The 12,853-nt window shown below is 43.3% G+C and overlaps 1 protein-coding gene across 7 annotated transcripts in view; it reads right to left on the bottom strand.

The window, feature by feature from the left end:
* The window catches only part of ASH1L (ASH1 like histone lysine methyltransferase), a 183,251-nt gene that overhangs the window by 138,031 nt on the left and 32,367 nt on the right, over positions 1–12,853 (bottom strand). The gene's annotated exons all lie outside the window — the stretch shown is intronic.

The following is a 12,853-nucleotide window of genomic DNA, read 5'->3' as shown; positions in this document are numbered from 1 at the left end:
GTGTGTGTTCATTGGCGCTAAGCACTCCAGGCACGAACCACTGTTGCTTGCCTCGGGCACCCTCTGTGCCTGCAACAGTTTTGGCGTCCCTGGGTGGGCCTCGAGGCTAAAATCGGCCCTGCCTGGACCCCTCTCGGTGGCCGGCGGATCGTAGTGACGCCCGACGCCCAGCGCGCACCGGTGACTTCACCGGGGGCCTCGGCGGAGACGCAGTTCGATCGACCCCAGAGGGCACAATGGTGCAATGCGCTCGAGTAGTGGAGAAGCAGTTGAGGGCGACGGTGAGGAACCAGTCCCTTGGATAAGGTAGGAATAGTCCAGTGGTCTGGATTTTTGCCTGTTAAGACCTGGGGACGCCCAGTGTCACCCTAGGATATGGGGCAGGGACAGAGTACAGGCTGGGCATGGTGTACACCCTTAGAATGCATTCTAGCGAATTGGGAAGTGTTTGGATCAGATCCACTAACTAAAAGCAAACTAAAAAGTTCTGTATAGTAGACTGGCCTCAATACCAACTAGAGGACCAGAAAGGTGGCCACTGGAAGGATCACTTAATTATAACACGATCCTCCAATTACTCCTGTTTTGTCAGCGAATGGGTAGCTTCTGAAGCTGTTTGTATGGAGAGCTCTTGTAAAAATCCCCCACCGTAGCTCCTGTTCTCCCCCCTGTCTGGTGGAATGCAAGGATTCAAAAGCAGGTTAAGGATAGGGCAGGGACAAAGGAGGGACCTGTTTAGAAAGGGGAGACCCTATGTCCTAGTACACTCTCTCCTTGTTGTAGCTAAAAAGCAAGATCAGATGCAGAATGGTACTGGGGGCCAGTGTGAGTGACTGTTAACGGAAGACACCCAGAGTACCCTGTGAAGCAAAAGCTCGTGACCAGGACTACTCTAACGCAAGCCCGGTAACTAGTGGATCTTTAGGAGGTCCGACCCATGGTGGGCTGACTCGGCCTGGCATCGTCTGGTGAGGAAGCTGCCTGGGTCTAGCAGTGTGTGTACCCATCTTCCCTTCCCCTTTCCTTTCCGTGTGGGCTACTGACAGTCTGATCATCTCACTGGATGCAATCAGAGTAAGCGGCGCCGTATCCCAGAGACTAGCCGACGCTCTTTGCTGAAGGGAGGTGTAGGAGGGTCGTGGCCATCCTTGTTAGCCTCTCCTGTGTGAGTACCCTGTAGGGAAAAATCCTTAGTTTATGAGCCGCTAGTGTGGACAGGGCACCCTCCCTGTGTGTGTAAGTGGAAAATGGGCGGGGGGGGGGCAGTCTAAACATTCCATCTCATCCCCTAAGGGTACTCCCGCATATTACATGTACATACATTATGGTTCATCAACCTGCAGGTATTTAGAGAATTGGAATATTTACACGCGTGAAAATCCATCTAAACAATGCCCATTAGAAGGTACTTCAATCTAGATAAGATCATACATCTAAGAGGAGCGTTTAATCACCAAAAAGCCCTGACAGAGCGTGAGCAAATTTCTCTGTTGAGGAAAGAAACGGGTTAATTTAAAAATCATCTTGGCCCAGGGATGGAAGGGGGGGGGTTGCTCTGCGTTCAAGGTCAAGAATCAACGCAGACTATGCTAAGTACAAAGAAAAACTGCTTTCGGCCCCAGCTGGCTGTGAAGGAAAAAATATAGACAGAGGAGAACCAAAGGCAATACAAGTTACAGAACTGAGATTACATTTGCAAAGCTTAACTGTCCAGTAAGATCCAACAGTGTGCCTTTGTGACCCCGGAGTCGGTGTGGCTTGGTTACACCAAAGAAGCCACAGGCAGCCGACCTGGACTGGAATCTCTGAAAGAGACGCCGCAGGAGATTCCAGGGTGTAAGAGAACAGCCCTCCCAAGAGCAGAAGCATGTTGGAAATTCTCGACAAGCTGTATACAGGATAATCTCCTATCCACCTCTCCCCCTTCTCTGAACATTATACACAGAAGTGGCCAGTCTGGACGTACGTGTGTGAGTACGAAAGGGGCTTATGGCATTAATATTTTCCTGAGTGATGAGGGAGCGTTCCCAACACTCTCCGTTGTTGTTTTATTATTGGAGCTTTAAAAATTCAGTTATATGGTGTGTTTTCTTTATCTTCCCCCAATGATCCTGTAGCGTCAGCCTGATCACCTGACACGAGGGATAGATTGGTAACAGAAATTTGTCACTGTTTGGTGAGCAAATAAGAAGGGGGGAGCCATGCAGAATTTACACCATCTATTTGTTTTACCCTTGTTATTTTACGTTTGCTTTGCTTGGTACTGTTGGTGTTATATGTTGAGAACTGCATGAGTAAAAGTGAGTCCTAATAGGATAAGAAAACGCTATCTGGTTCTGTTCTGTTTAACCGGTTACTGTTGTCTGTCTGCTCTGTTCATTTGGGCGTTAGGAGTGTGGGCGGAACTGAACCTCTCGTTCGTAATTCCTCGGAGTGGAAGCCATGCGTGCGAGGAAGCTCTGAGGTCGAATTGAGATCCTTCTGTCCCGTCCCCTGTAGCGGTCAGTGTATAGAAGTGGGAAAGCCTGGCTTAGACTGTAAGTTCCTTTGCTCTGTGTAATTCTCTCTTCTGTTTAAGTGTCAGCAGACAGATGGATGGGTCTTTGGGTAAACCTCTAAAGGGGTTTGGATTATATGTTAAGTAAATGGCCTTTGCCCGATGGGCCATGTGTTTTTGTCCAGGTGACAAGCCTCATGAGGGAGGACTTGGGTAGTTTTGTGAGTAAGAATGTTTAAGGGAAGAGACCAAGAGGGGTGGGGGCTAGTTGAGAAGCCCACCCTCCTAGCTAAACTGGTAGTGGAACAAGTTGGTGCCCATGGAAGGGACGGTTCAGCAAGAAAAGCAGGATCGGGCCTAGGCGGGCAGGCAACAGACAGAGAGATTGGAAAACAGATTGGAAAACTTTAAGGGTGTAGTGGAAGGAAGGAGTCAGTAAGTGTAAGCATGGGGATTTCAAATACCCAGGACTTACCTGGAATGGTGAGTTAAGTTGATAAAAGTGACTGTTGAAAGACAAGCAAGTGATTTAAGGGAGAGTGAGAAGTGAACTCTGTAGTTGCTGGAGGGAACAGCAGTTGAACTTTGTAAAAATGCTAAAGAAGAAAGTTCTTGGTGTCTGTGAAATGTTTGTAAATAAATTCAGGCAAAAATTATTGGATTGCAATCATTTGGTTTGGCTATGAACAATTTAGTTGAATTAGTTGAAGAATGTATACAGTGTTATGTAATTGAAAACCTGGGCTGCCTATGAAACAAATACAAGAAAATATGGGGTAATTCCTCTGTTTTGCCTGAAGTCAACAAGGATATTTGTATATTTCAAGCGATGATTGTCTGCCCAGAAGGGGTGGGTAGACCTCTGTTTTTTTGTCTTTCAGATAACCAGAAAAAACTGAGGCCAGCTGAACAGCATTCAACGTACCATGCATTTACTGGCACAATAGGAATCATGTTTTGTGTTCTATGTTCTGTCCTGTGGTGTTTGTCTTGTGGCTGGAATTGTTGTGTTTAATATTTTCATAGAATAGTCTATTTTAAAATTAAACAAAAAGGTTAAATTAAAATGCAGATACTTGTCTTGTTCAACTTGGAATACAAAGTGTTTGAATAAATCAGGAGAATGTGATATACTAAAGTCTAATGCATTTCCTTAAGTAAGGAAAAGAAACTTCATTGGCCAAGTTGTTAATTGCAAAAATTGTTGTTAAAATTTGCATACCAACAGTCTTTGAAAGCAAAGACATGAAAAGTTAACCCACTCCCCATATTGTACATGGGATCTTTCTGGCTACCTCAGATTTCTAGCCAGAGGGCTGGGGATGGTGGGAGGCTATTGGACTAGAGATTGAATTGAATGAACTCCTCAAAGTGGATGTGCTTGTTCTAGCTTGTTGCTCCAAAGTTCTGTAATAAGGTTATTTTAGTAAAAGGGTATATGTGGCATATATTGAATAATAAGACTAATGTACTGTATAATGACAATGTGTAGGTGTTCATTGCTGGGAAAAAGGTGTATAAGTGAAAAGTGGAAGTTTCCTTTGCAGGTTAAAAGAAGCCAAGAAGGGAAGAAGGACAAAGAACAGAATGAATTAACTGGAAAAAAGAAATAAAATAGCAAGCTCAGGCTATAGATAAGACACTGACTCCATTCAAGGACACTGCTCACAGTTAAGACTTGGCTAACAACCAGGAAAAGGAGGGCTTGAATTTGCCCACGCAGCTATGAGATTTGCAAAACTCTGCCAGGCACTAATGAAATGTGTTAAGTTTCTTTTCTCACAGGTAGAGAAGCGCTACCCAAAGACCCTAGCAGCCCTGCCACTCCTTGGAACCAGGAGACGGGATTGATGTAAAGGTCCACCAACGAAAGACTGCTCTGGCTCCACCCTGGAAAGGCCCTTATTAAGTCCTGTTACCTACCAACACCACTGTGAAGTGCCAAAGATTGACTGCTTGGACCCAAGATTCTCACTGCAAAAAGACCCCTCCACATCGAGAGAATTCTCCTACTGATGATTAGCCTATTTTGCCTTCTAGCTCCACTGTGCCTTCTGGACAGCAGGGAAAAAGTACAAGGTGAAGTGCTAGTAACCTCTCCCTTGTCCACTGACAGATCTACTGTGCCTTTGAATTTTTCTAGAAGAATCAAAACCATTACACGGTGATGTGCTAGTAACCTCTCCCCTGTAGGACGCTGAACCATGACTGTTTCGGGAAAGAAGAAGGAACACTCAGAAATTGCCGAAGTCCAGGAATTCCTGACTAGAAAGGACATTAAGAACTGACCCTGGTGAAGAAACAAAGAATTATACACTGGCTAGAGGACATTTGTGGGACCCATGCTTGGGAATGTGGTATTGAGTGGAGCTTGGGGTTTATTCTACAGGCTGCATCCTGTGTCCTGGAGAGTGACTAATAATGTAACCCCCCCTCCTATGCTATTAATGTCGATGCCTTTTGAAAGTACCTGAGAATAGTTAAATAACAGGTGTATTATAGTACTACACCAAGGAAAGATAGTATTGAATATCACTGAGGCTGGGAAGGCATTGCAGTGGGATCTAATATGTTTAGGAATTTGGGATTTCCTGAATGACCAGCTGATGGCCATTTGGAGTGATCTTGAGTACCAGACTTAGCCCACTGCCCTTACAGACGCATCAGAAATACCATCTGATCTGTGATCGAGACCTACGTGGACACTTCCTGGGTGGAAGTGTGGCTTCCCAGGGCGGGGTGTGCGCCCTTATAGGGGATGAATGCTGTACTTATGTCCCAGAAACAGCACAGGATATTAACAAGCACATCCTGTCAGCCAAACAGGCTTTTGAACAGTGGAAGGCCCAGGAAAGGAAACCCACTATTTCTGATTCCCTCTGGGGCTGGTTACCCAACCTGGGAGGACTAGGGGAAGGCATTGTTCACCTCCTGCTCACTGGTGTGGTGTTGTGTATTGTTACTCTTCTCTTGCTTGCTTGCTGTAAAGCACTTCAGCTCCCTAGAGCTAAATCACATGTTATCCTTTAAATGTGAGAACACTCAGCCAAAAGTTTGTTGAGTATTCTCAAAGGAGGGAGTTGTTGGTGGCAATAAGCATAACCCTAAGTAACTTGGGAGGGTGGAAGGCCACAAGGGTATGGAGCCTTCCTGGTTTTAGGCCTCAGCAGACAAGAGTCCCTCCATGTTTGAACTTTAATCGACCTAAAAGGCCAGGTGTAACAGCTGTTATCAGTTGCAACAGGTCTAAAGCAGAAATAATGAGGCCTGTGCACCTTTAGCAGAAGGACAAGATAACTTGCAGAAGGAAAACTTACTAACGAGCTGCCACGGCCAAGATTACTTAATGCACCTGCGCTTACATAACTGCTACAGGGGGAGGAAGGGGGGAAGAAAGGAGAAAAAAAACTTATAAAAAGGGAAAAGCCGCTTGTGTAGGAGGGCTGGATCTGAGGCATGTCAAGTCTCCCAGCACCGCTTTGAGATCTCAAATAAACTTTGCTTGCTTCTCCACCCTGGTGTGTGTTCATTGGCGCTAAGCACTCCAGGCCCAAACCACTGTTGCTTGCCTCGGGCACTCTCTGTGCCTGCAACACACTCACAGCCACCTTAATTTCAAATTCTGATAAGAAAGTTCTAAAAATATAGCAAACTCAACACCACACTCAAGATTAGCACACAGGTCTTTTGGTTCCATAGCCATTGCCTAATCTTCCATACCATAGAACCACTCAGATAAATCACTATGATTTAGTTACTGAATCTGAAAATTGTGGCTAATAGCATTTGCTCTTATACATAAAATCTTCCTGAAATGTAAGTGGAATTCTTGACTTTTATAAAGTGCTTTTAGAACTGCTGAAAAGCTCTGTATAAGATCTAGGTATTATTATGATGATGATGTCAATGTTCATGCTAACATTTCCACTTCTTGCTTTTGGAAATACTTTAGTTTATGATCATAAAAATATTAAGTAGAACCTTTGAAAGGCTGTATGTGTGTATGTTTAAATATAAAAATAGTTTATTAATAGAGAATTAAAATATTTCTTAGGGTTACATGACTCTACAACTTTCCACATATTGCTTAAACTGAATGTGAATTCTTAGAATAGTTATTTCTTCATGTAGTTTAAACTGGTCTTTGCTAATCTCAATTTAAGGTCCACACAATATGTGCCCATTTGCAGTTTTATCAAAAGAAACTAAAAACAGCATTGGGATGCTGTGATGCAGTAGGGAGCGGGGTGGACTGACCTGGGAATGTCATTTAGTTTTACTGGAACTGTCTGCGTGGGGGATGGGAGAGCAGGGGATGACTTTAGGTGAGGGACGGTACCTGAGCCTGTAACCTGAGCCAGGAGGAGGTGGGGCGAGTTAACACCTTTGCCATAGAAACTGGACCAAGGGAGAGACCCTGCTGGAGGGGTTTTTGGCTTCAGTTTTAGGCTGGCTGGGAAGAGGCAGGGAACCCCAAGTTTGGGGTCTAAGATCCTTGCCCCCCAGAGGGACCTGGCTGAGGGGTTCTGGTTGTATCTACAAGCCCTGCTTGGGACTGTGTTCCTGTTGTTTAACAAACCTTCTGTTTTACTGGCTGGCTAAGAGTCACAGTGAATAGCAGGAAGTGGGGGGTGCAGGGCCCTGACTCCCCTACACTCCGTGACAGATGTAAAGCATGCTTCTTTAGGGTTGTATAACTTCACTGAATTTACCTCCTGTGCTGTTCATTTCATTGTGGTCCATGGAAGTCTACACAGAGATTCTGGTCTCTAATATGTCAGCAATCATGTACAGCAGCCAATTGTACAAAACACACTCTCTTATGTATTAAATAAAAATAGCTGTGTTATGAATTCATAACATTATAGGCAAGATTCTTGGTCCTCGTAGGGTCCCTTTACATTTTTTGGGATTGCCTGGCCACTAAGAATTCCCCTGGTGCAAGGATATCTTCTTGATGACAATTTTATAGTGGGGCTGTTGACAGCCATTAAACCAAACTGTAAACCCTATATATGATGGAAATCACTTCAAGTCAGGGGGTTCAGCAGTACCTACAGTACCCTTACTTCCAGCACCTATGCCCGACCATATCAATTCCAGAAATCCCTATTTACGGAAATGGTGCCTATGGGCTGTTGGCAACTAGCATTGTATAGAGGAGCCCTGAAGCTTCTCTAAACTATGCTGATGACTGGACCAGCATAGAAATGGTCAATATGAGGGAGAGGGTAGGAAGGGGATAGTCCCATTTTGCACATGCTGGATCTTGGATAGGTGGGATTTAGAGAGCTTTATCAGTGTTGACAAATGCAAAGTAATGCACACTGGAAAAAATAATCTCATATAAAAACATGAGATCTAAATTAGCTGTTACCATTGAAGAAAGAGATCTTGAAGTCATCATGGATAGTTCTTTGAAAACATCTGCTCAGTGTGCAGCGACAGTCAAAAAAAGCTAACAATGTTAGGAACCATTAGGTAAGGGATAGATAATAAGACAGAAAATATCTTAATGCCACTATATAAATCCATGATATGCCCACATCTTGAATACCATGTGCAGTATTGCTCTAGCAGTTCTGGTTGCCTCATCTCAAAAAGATATACTGGAATTAGAAAAAGTACAGAGAAGGGCAACAAAAATGATTAGGGGTATGAGACAACTTCCATATGAGGAAAGATTAAAAAGACTGAGACTGTTCATCTTAGAAAAGAGACAGCTAAGGGGGGGGGGACATGACAGAGGTCTATAAAATCATGAATGGTGTGGAGAAAATGAATAGGGAAATGTATTTTACCTCTTCACATAACACAAAAACCAGGGGAATCGCCCAATGAAATTAATAGGCAACTGGTTTAAAACAAACAAAATGAAGTACTTCTTCACGCAGCACACAGTCAACCTGTGGTAAGGCCAAAGATATAACTGCATTTTAAAAAGAATTAGGAAAAAGTTCATGGAGGATCAGTGGCTATTAGCCAAGATGGTCAGGGATGCAACTCCATGCTCCACGTGTCGCTAAAACTGTGAATGCCAGAAGCTGGGACTGGATGACAGGAGATGGATCACTCGACAAATTTCCCTGTTCTGTTCATTCCCTCTGAAGCCTCTGGCACTGGCCACTATCGGAAGACAGGATACTGGGCTAGATGGACCATTGGGTTGACCCAGCATTCTTATGTTTTTATGCAATAGTGGCTCCATAATTAGGGCTGCATTGAGATCAGAATTTAAAGCAGAGATTAAACCTGATATGTATGAGTAATAAAGTGTATCCATTCCAAATTTATGTTCAAAATGATTTCTGAGAATTTTCAAGTAAATGTTAGTTTACAAGTTATAATCACTTTAGATGACTCCAATAAGATCCCAAGAGAAAAAAATTTTTTATTTCCAATATGCAAAAAAGACTAATTTAGGTATTGTAGCAAGATAAAAGACACAGGGTATTCTTTAATGTGTTCATATTTTATTAACAGTATGAATAACTATTTCTAGCCACATTGCAGTGATAGCCAACTAATATTTTCATTGTCAATTATTTGCTTTGAGAACCTGTCTAGGAAGGAGTATGGCAGAAAGAGATCTAGGGGTCATAGTGGACCACAAGCTAAATATGAGTCAACAGTGTGATACTGTTGCAAAAAAAGCAAACGTGATTCTGGGATGCATTAACAGGTGTGTTGTGAGCAAGACACGAGAAGTCATTCTTCCGCTCTACTCTGCGCTGGTTAGGCCTCAGCTGGAGTAGTGTGTCCAGTTCTGGGCACCGCATTTCAAGAAAGATGTGGAGAAATTGGAGAGGGTCCAGAGAAGAGCATCAAGAATGATTAAAGGTCTTGAGAACATGACCTATGAAGGAAGGCTGAAAGAACTGGGTTTATTTAGTTTGGAAAAGAGAAGACTGAGAGGGGACATGATAGCAGTTTTCAGGTATCTAAAAGGGTGTCATCAGGAGGAGGGAGAAAACTTGTTCACCTTAGCCTCTAATGATAGAACAAGCAGCAATGGGCTTAAACTGCAGCAAGGGAAATTTAGGTTGGACATTAGGAAAAAGTTCCTAACTGTCAGGGTGGTTAAACACTGGAATAAATTGCCTAGGGAGGTTGTGGAATCTCCATCTCTGGAGATATTTAAGAGTAGGTTAGATAAATGTCTATCAGGGATGGTCTAGACAGTATTTGGTCCTGCCATGAGGGCAGGGGACTGGACTCAATGACCTCTCGAGGTCCCTTCCAGTCCTAGAGTCTATGAATCTATAAACCTAAATTTTCATTTTAAAAATGTTTATAGTCCTTATGGTTGTGAAGAAAACCTAAGTGTAAAGCAATACAGTATTTACTTCCTGAATCTGCTCATAGCTTCAATTTTTTTCTCTAACATTCTGCATTTTTGTAGGTGTGTTGTGTACACTTCCAATTTTTTTTCTAATATGTATTACATATGATTCTGATTTAAAGTCAAACATATAGAGGTTTGCTTTTGAAAAAAAAATTCTGACTATAAGTCACCTTTCTATTCTCAGCATCATAGGTGAAAATGCTAAAACTGAAATTTTAAAACTGTAATTGTCATTAAGTTATTAAATGTAGCACTGGAAGATACAAGTTAAGGACAATTTTCACTTCTTTGAGTGCACTGAAGGTGATGGCATTGTTGAATTGAGAGTGGCTGCATTAAGAGTATTAGGCCTTGGTCTGGTCTACACCTAAACCATTGGTTGATCTAGGTTTGGTCACTCAGAGGTTTGAAAAATTCATACCCCTAAGAGATGTAGTTAAATCGACCTAAGTCATAGTGTATGTACCATTAGGTCAAATGGAAGAATTCTTCCATTGACCTAGTTACCAACCCTCAAGGGATGGACTTATACCAATGAAAAAACCCTTTCCATTGCTGTAGTAAGCAGCTATACTACAGTGCCTTATGTCCACACCAAAATGGTATTCAAAGCGATTTATTTAGCATCTTAGGTTGCAGTAAGTAATCCTCCTTGGAACAAGAGTAACTCCACTTTGCAGTCACTTCATTTGCTCTAAAGTTTGTGTGGACCAATTTCTAACTACTGTGCTGTTGGCAGTCCTCCAGCTAGTATCCCAAACTGCACTACTTCACACCTGGGTTGACCTGCTTTGTACTTGCACTCTCCATTGCTCCAGGCCATCTTGTCTTAATGTAATATCTCTGTTTAAATGCTGGCAGGCAGACAGGAATGCCCCTTTTCAATACCAGACAATAGTGAGATCACATACTGATGATAGCAGCCGTGCTGCCCCCATGCTTCCATGTGGAAACATGCAGAGGTCCTGGACTTGGTTGGACTCTTTGGAGACATACATATGCAGTTCCATCTGAGTAAGCTTCATTGTAATGCTGACATCTACAAGGCCCAGTCAGCAAAAACAAAGGTGAATGAGCACTTTCAGAGCAGGTCCCAGTGCAAAAGACAAAGCAAAAGGAGGTCTGGAATAAGTACCTGAAGATAAGGGACCAGGACCTTCAGTAATGCCACTACTACTTGTCCATATTATGAGGAACTGCACCACATTTTTGAAAGCAATACCATCACTGAACATAAAGATCATGTGATAGATAGCACCGCACACCACATGGCAAGTGCCCAATAGTGCCAACTCCTTGCTTGACCTCAAGAATGCCATGCTGTCCAACCAGGAGGAGATTTATCATGGTAGCCAAGAACTACAGGACTTGCTTGATATGGACAACGCACAAGAATTCCATATGGCTGTCTGTATTGGAATCACTCTGGAGGAGGGCTCTACCATCACCCTGTCTGAAACTGCTGCAGAGGAAAGCTGTGACACTAAGAATTGTGTTGTACTATAATATAGCCACTCTGGGGAATTTAAACTACTTTTTCCTGATATGGGATTTTCAGCACCAACTTGGGCAGAGTTTGAAGACCATCTTCACCTGCAATGCATTTAAACCCTCTCCCTCCCAATATGCTGTCCATGTCATCTGTGCCACTCAAACTTTATTTTTTTAATTCTCTTTTGTATCTAACCCTACAGCCACCAGTACCTTTTCTGCATCGCAGAAAACCCATTCTTTATTGAGACATTTTCTGCTTGCTTGCCCTTTCCTACACCCCATGCCTCCTTTGCTCAGGATGTTGGCACCACAGGTGTTAAGAAAGGAAGTATACTGCATATAAAGCATCTTTAGTGTAGCCCCACATACAAACAAAAATGAGAAAAGGTACAGTGATTTACGTTCATTAGCGCACTCAGGTGTTACTGAACTTCATAGAGTTCATGAGGTAAATGCCTCAAATCAGGCTACAGAGACAGTCAAAATGCACAGATATTTTAAAGCACTATAATATATTAGGTGTGACAGGGTCTTGCCAGATGGATACAGGAGTGTTAGAAGGCAGATATATTAGTCCCAGATTAAGTAGATCCCTTTTCCCTGGGTAAGGTAACAGGGGCAGTTCCAGAACAAGCAGGAACTTGCTAGAATCAATTAAGGCAGGCAGGCTAATTAGGACACCTGGAGCCAATTAAGAAGGAACTGCTACAATCAATTAGGACAGGCTGGCTAATCAGGGCACCTGAGTTTAAAAAGGACCTCACTGGGAGCAAGAGGCACTAGAAGCTGAGAGTGGGAAGATGTATTGCTGGAGGATTGAAGAATACAAGCATTATCAGACACCAGGAGAAAGGTCCTGTGGTGAGGATAAAGGTGGTGTTGGGAGGAGGCCACGGGGAAGTAGCCTAGGGAGTTGTAGCTGTCACGCAGTGGATCCAGGAGGCACTCTAGACAGCTGCAGTTCACAGGGCCCTGGGCTGGAACCTGGTGTAGAAGGTGGGCCTGGGTTCCCCCCAAACGTCCCAACTCCTGATCAGACACAGGAGGAATTGACCTGGACTGTGGGTTCTACCCAAGCAGCAGGTCTCTGGGCTGTTCCCTGACCTACATGGTGAATCTGTGAGGTGAACAAATCTGCTAATAAGCACAGGACCACACAGATAGAGGAGGAACTTTGTCACATTGGATACAGAGTACTTAAAGCAGAATTCTATTAAATTTTGCAGTACACTTTAAGCCGACCTATAGGAGTAATAAAAGAATTCAAGACAAAAAGATAGTGTTAAATTTTTGCTCAAAGATTGCCTGGCAAAGCAGCTCTATTAGGGTTCCCCATATAGCAAGGTTGTTCCCTTCTAATCTTGCAGCAGCTGCAGAGAAACCATCCATTTAAATGACAGCATTGCATATCTTCTCCTTTTGCCCACTGCCTTTTTGAATAGGAATTTTCTCTGTCTACTGGTGACTTGGCTAAACGTGATGTCATCCAACATAAAAACAGCCTGCCGAGCTTCACG

The sequence above is a fragment of the Gopherus evgoodei genome, chromosome 24, assembly GCF_007399415.2.
Source record: "Gopherus evgoodei ecotype Sinaloan lineage chromosome 24, rGopEvg1_v1.p, whole genome shotgun sequence".
Classification (NCBI taxonomy): Eukaryota; Metazoa; Chordata; order Testudines; family Testudinidae; genus Gopherus; species Gopherus evgoodei.
The sequence above is the reverse complement of the archived record's forward strand: the minus strand, read 5'-3'. Positions and strand labels throughout refer to the sequence as shown.